We start from the raw sequence: 6,560 nt of genomic DNA, 5'->3' as shown, positions 1-6,560 counted from the left end.
CCATCGTGCTCCATTCCCCATGCTGCGCACCCCCTATCGTGCTCCATCACCCATGCTGCGCACCCCCCCATCGTGCTCCATTACCCATGCTGCGCACCCCCCATTGTGCTCCATCCCCCATGCTGTGCACCCCCCATCATGCTCCATCCCCTGTGCTGCGCACCCCCCATCGTGCTCCATCCCCAATGCTGCGCACCCCCCATCGTGCTCCATCCCTCATGCTGTGCACCCCCTTTCGTGCTCCATCCCCCATGCTGCGCACCCCCCATCGTGCTCCATCTCCCATGCTGTGCACCCCCCATCGTGCTCCATCCCTCATGCTGCGCACCCCCATCGTGCTCCATCCCCCATTCTGCGCACCCCCCATCATGCTCCATCCCCCATGCTGCGCACCCCCCATCGTGCTCCATCCCCCATGCTGCGCACCCCCATCGTGCTCCATCCCCCATGCTGCGCACCCCCATCGTGCTCCATCCCCCATGCTGCGCACGCCCCATCGTGCTCCATCCCCCATGCTGCGCACCCCCCATCGTGCTCCATCCTCCATGCTGCGCACCCAGCATCGTGCTCCATCCTCAAGGCTGCGCACCCCCCATCGTGCTCCATCCCCCATGCTATAATAGTCCTCCTATTATACTCAGAGAGGAGTATAATGGGAGGACTATAATTGGAGGAGTAGTCCTGGGGAAAGAGGAGTATAATGGGAGGAGTAGTCCTGGGGAAAGAGGAGTATAATGGGAGTAGTAATCCTGGGGAAAGAGGAGTATAATGGGAGGAGTAGTCCTGGGGGGGAGGTGTATAGGTGCCCAACGTGTACCGGGGCGGGGCCGAGCGGGCTACCGGGGGCGGGTCCGAGTGGGCCACCGGAGGCGGGGTCGAACGGGCCACTGGGGGCGGGGCCAAGCGGGCCAATGTGTGCCGGGGGCGGGGCCAAGCGTGCCAACGTGTGCCGGGGGCAGCATTCGAGGTGTCAGCGTATGCCGGCTCCCTGCACTTGTGTACCGGGAGCCAGTGTACGCTGGTAACCATGATACACATCGAGTAACTAAGGGAAGCACTTCCTATAGTTACCCGATGTGTATCATGGTTACCAGCGTACACCGGCTCCGTCACGATCCCAGCATCGCAAGGTTATGTCTGGGCTGGGTTGAGGGTGTGGACTCCTGGGAGTGCACCTGGGAGTCGGGGCTTCGTTAGAATTCGGAGGAAGGGGCATGGCCGAGCGGGCGATGCGTGCGGAGGGCCGGAGTGAGCAGCCAATCCATGTGGGGGGTGGGGCCAGGCCGAGGCGAGCGGCCAATCCGTGTGGGGGGCGGGGCCAGGCCGAGCCCAGCGGCCAATCCGACAGTTGTCACTGTAACGACACTGTCACTGTAACGACACAATTTTGGAGCAAGACAGACAGACAGACAGACAGAATAAGGCAATTATATATATACTAGAAGGTGGCCCGATTCTACACATTGGGTATTCTAGAATTTACGTATTGTGTAGTTAATGTATGATTTTTGTTATATATATATATGTCTATATATATATAGATGTTGTGTGTAGTTACCAAGTATTTGTGTAGGGCGCTGTACATGTTCTGGGTGTTGTCTGGGTGTGGCGGGGGGTGAGAGCGGGTGAGAGTTTCTGTGTTGCGTTGTGTGTGTTGCGTTGTTTGTGGAGCGCTGTGTGTCTGTAGCATTGTGTGTGTGTGTTTTGTGTGGATGTGGGGTGTGTGTGTGTGTTTTGGTGGGAGGTATGTTTTGTGCAATGTGTGTATTGTGCGGCATGTGCGTATATTTGTGTGTGCCGCGGTGTTTGTGTGTTGGTTGTTGTGTGTAAATAAACAATACCAAAAGGCACGGACAATCCCGTGCCATATTCACAATATGGACAAAGCCATATACAGATTATTATAGACAAAAGGAAGAAAACATTCTGTACAACGACTTAATGATAGAAAATGTATATTTTATTGATAGAAAATAGCTAAAAAGCAGACAAACAATATTGGATTAAAATTAGCAGAGACAAAAAAATGGTGAGTACCAATAGATGGCGCCCTCACCCCACAGTAGGTATATGGTAGCACATGTTAGAGTTTAGCACACAGCAAATAAAGGGCTAAAAAGCCAATATTACATACAAACTAAAGCGTGCTGCTGCTTATTAGGTGCCCGTTACTGATGCATCAATTACATAGTGTCAGAAAGGTTCTTGTAACAACGCACTATAATACCTTGCAACCAACATACCTAAATGGTGGATGAGAGCCCAATTCCCCGACCCATAGGTTTCGGTATGACTCCTTCTTCCGGGGGTGGTCTCTGATTAAAAGAGGTGACCTTATAAAGGATAAGTATCCAATCACTATCCGTCTTGACCCCAGCCAATCAGATCATAGGGTGTGTGCAGTGACGTTATGTCCAATACCATGCCCATCACCTCAATAGGTGGATACATAGGGCGTGCTGCAAGTGGGGGTGTGGCCAGGACCCCCACGTGCAAACATGCATGAGAAAGCCACAGAATACACCCAAAAACCTAATAACGCCAAACCGGAAGTGATGTATGCAAAACCGGAAGTGATGTATGCCGAACCGGAAGTGACATATCGTGACTCTCCGTGTCACTAACATGGGGGCGCGCGCATCCTATAGCTAATACAAGTGTACCCTCAATATCCACATGCGCCTGCGCACCCTAACAGTGACACAGATTAGCAGGTAAATGCTACATAGCGAGATCGTCACTAATGGATGCTGGTATATCATTATACATAACGGATTAAAGTGCATCCATAACGATTTGAATACCCAGCAAAAAACATCACACAACATCGCCGTAATGAGGGTGCACACACTACGTGACCCTGGGGACATACCCCCAGTCCCACGTGTGTGCACATACCCCACCAAAGCGACGTGAAATAAGTAATATGGTAAGTACTCAAAATCGTACAAACACCAATGGCCGTTAATATATATTTACACGGCGTGGATTATAATACCGACACACATATATAGGTGTACTGCAACATTAAAATTCAGAATGAGTGGCAGGAATATAGCATCACCCTGGCATATCTAACAAAAGCACAATATCCAATGCAGCGCACACGCGTATGACTAGTTGGACCCACGCCGCCACGGGCGCGCCAAACCACAGCCATGGAGACTCAGTCACCAGGGCGGTGGAAAAATCAGACGCGCACATGGCGGCACCGGGCCCACGGGCAGACGCATGCACGCACCGGACTCACGGGTATAAGGTGGAAGTACAAGATCACATATATTAGCAGATGTAATACACCTCTGGGCCCTGACACAATTACTCATATATATCAGAGGACTCCACACAGCCCAATATAATCTATATTGATTATTCCACGATGATCACATCAACAGAAGTTCCGTATATTTGTCGAAAAGGCCCAGGTAGATATGCTTCTCCAACTTCATATATCGAGGGTATACAAGGACAGAATACAAGACGGATATGAGAGGAACTGAAAAATAAAAAATAATAAAACACAAATAAATATAAGACCAAATTAGAGCAGAGCATCACGGACGCCAACTGAAACCCCACATGTCATCTTGAACCCGAGAAAACCCGAGAGAGACACCATCAGAAAAAAGCTCCCTATTCTAGAAAGGACACGAAACTTAAGTACTCATTCAATCCATCAGGCTGTAACGTTTTCAATGTCCATATCCACTCAGTTTCGCGTTGTGCAAGAAGTCGGCTAATATTGCCGCCTCTAACCCCAGTCACAACCTGGTCTATGCCTCGTACCTTCAATAAGTTATAATTGCAGTTATGATGTTTCTTGAAGTGCCTCAGTATAGTCTTAAGGCCCTCAATGTCCACATCATCTACGGCGGCTTGAATATCACGGACGTGTTCTCTCACGCGTACCTTAAGGGCTCGTGTGGTAACGCCAACATAGATGAGTGGACACGGACAACTGGCATAGTATACTACAGCCTTAGATAGACAATTAATTCTCTTCTTGATTGGGAAGACTTTCCCATCCGACGAGGCAAAATCGGTTGCTGTTTCGATATTGGGGCATGCTATACACGACCCACAAGGTGAACAACCAAATCCAGACCTCGGGGAACGAGAGGATATGGGCAAAAATGGAAGGACAGCATTATCTCTTTTATCATAATGACTTGATGTTAGTATGTCCTTAAAGTTCCTGGCTTTGCGGGCCGCAACTGACGGTCTATCAGGCAGATAGCTCTGCAGAATGGGATCAACGGTAAGAATAGACCAAAAGCGGGACATAACATCCAACATTCGACCCCACTGCAAGTGATACCTGGTGATCATCCTTACAACATTAGATGTCTTTCTTACGTGATCACCAAATAATAACTCTACACGTGGTGAATTTCTGGCTCTATTGTAGGCTTTTTTAATAGATCTATTACTATACCCACGATCACGAAATCTTTGTTTAAGTTCAAGGGCTCTGGACTCAAAAGACACATCTGAGGAGCATATCCTTCGTAACTGAAGAAACTGCCCCACAGGAACTGCCCGTATCACATGGGCAGGATGGGCTGAGGTGGCATACAGGACTGAATTAACAGATGTATCTTTACGATATAGGTCAGTCTGCAACTGACCCGATGGGTCCCGCTTGACCAGCACGTCCAGGAATTCGAGGGATGTGTCACTGAATCTGTGAGTCAAACGTATATTGACCTCATTAATGTTCAAACTCTGAATAAATAAATTAAGATCATGGGCACTCCCCTGCCAGATGAAAAAGATGTCATCGATGTACCGCGTCCAAAAAGGGACGCGGTCCACCGATGACATCACATCTGACAGGAGAAGGTCCCTCTCCCACAGCCCCAGGAATAAATTAGCATATGAGGGCGCAAAGGCTGCCCCCATTGTCACGCCCTGGAGCTGTAGGTACAGGGACCCCCCGAAAAAGAAAAAATTATGAGTTAATGCAAAATTCACAAGATCCATGACAAAACCCCTCTCCGTCCCGGACATGCTGGTCATTGACAGGAAATATGCAATGGCCCGTAGTCCGTCGTGATGTCGAATGCTAGTGTATAGCGATTCGACATTACAAGAGACCAACAGGGAACCCTCCCCCACATGTAGAGAGTCTATCTTTTGCAAAAAGTTGCTCGTATCTCTCGTATAAGACGGGAGCGATTCCACTAGGGGCTTGAGTAATGAGGTTATGTCTGGCGATGCGTGCGGAGGGCCGAGGCGAGCGGGCAATCCATGCGGAGGGCGGGGCCAGGCCGAGGCAAGCGACCAATCCGTGGGGGGGCGGAGCCGAGGCGAGGCGAGAGGCCAATCCGTGCGGGTGGGCGGGGCCATGGCGAGCCCAGCAGCCAATCAGCTTTGTGTCACCGTAAGGACACAATTTTGGAGCAAGACAGACAGACAGACAGACAGAAAGGCAGAATAAAGCAATTATATATATAGATAGATATAGATATATATATGTATATATATAATGTATTTATATATATATATGTATATATATATATAAATATAAATATATATATATATATATATATATATATATATATATATATATATATATATATATATACACACACACTACAGTTTAAAAGTTTGGGGTGACAAGACAATTTTGTCTTTTCCATGACAAATCATACTTTTACTTATCAAATAAGTTGCATAATGAATAGGAAATATAGTCCAGACATTGACTAAGTTAGAAATAATGATTTTTACTTGAAATAATAATTTTCTCTTTCAAACTTTGCTTGTGTCAAAGAATGCTCCCCTTTGCTGCAATTCCAGCTTTGCAGACCTTTGCCATTCTAGCTCTTAATTTGATGAGGTAATCTGGATACACTGGAGATATTTTACCCCATGCTTCCAGAAGCCCCTCCCACAAGTTGTATTGACTTGATGGGCACTTTTTGCATACCATACGGTCAAGCTGCTCTCACAACAGCTCAATAGGGTTGAGATCTGGTGACTGGGCTGGCCACTCCATTACAGATAGAATACCAGCTGCCTGCTTTTCCCTAAATAGTTCATGCATAATTTGGAGGTGTGCTTTGGGTCATTGTCCTATTGTAGGATGAAATTGGCTCCAATCAAGTGCTGTCCATATGGCATGGCATGGCTTTGCAAAATGGAGTGATAGCCTTCCGTATTCAAAATCCCTTTTACATTGTTCAAATCTCCCACTTTACCAGCACCAAAGCAACCCCAGAGCATCACATTACCTCCACCATGCTTGACAGATAGCGTCAGGCTCTCTTCCAGCATCTTTTCAGTAGTTCTGCATCTCACAAATGTTCTTCTGTGTGATTCAAACACCTCAATCTTCGATTCTTCTGTCCATAACACTTTTTTTCCAATCTTCCTCTGTGTAAAGTCTGTGTTCTTTTGCCCATATTAATCTTTTCCTTTTATTAGCCGGTCTGAGATATGGCTTTTTCTTTATCACACTGACCTGAAGCCAGCATTCTGGAGTCGCCTCCTGACCGTAGGCGTTGACACTGGCGTTTTGCGGGTACTATTTAAAGAAGCTGCCCGTTTAGGACCTC

General features: G+C 47.8%; 1 long non-coding RNA gene across 1 annotated transcript in view; it reads right to left on the bottom strand.

Moving 5' to 3' along the window:
- Positions 1-1,938: 1,938 nt before the first annotated feature.
- Positions 1,939-6,560, bottom strand: part of LOC142255118 (uncharacterized) — a 144,903-nt gene continuing 140,281 nt past the window's right edge. Inside the window, exon 2 of the long non-coding RNA XR_012727351.1 lies at positions 1,939-3,496. This is a non-coding gene — a long non-coding RNA (uncharacterized LOC142255118). The remainder of the gene's footprint in view (positions 3,497-6,560) is intronic.

The sequence above is a fragment of the Anomaloglossus baeobatrachus genome, chromosome 10, assembly GCF_048569485.1.
Source record: "Anomaloglossus baeobatrachus isolate aAnoBae1 chromosome 10, aAnoBae1.hap1, whole genome shotgun sequence".
Classification (NCBI taxonomy): domain Eukaryota; kingdom Metazoa; phylum Chordata; class Amphibia; order Anura; family Aromobatidae; genus Anomaloglossus; species Anomaloglossus baeobatrachus.
Note: the sequence above shows the minus strand (reverse complement) of the source record. Positions and strands in the feature narration are given on the sequence as shown.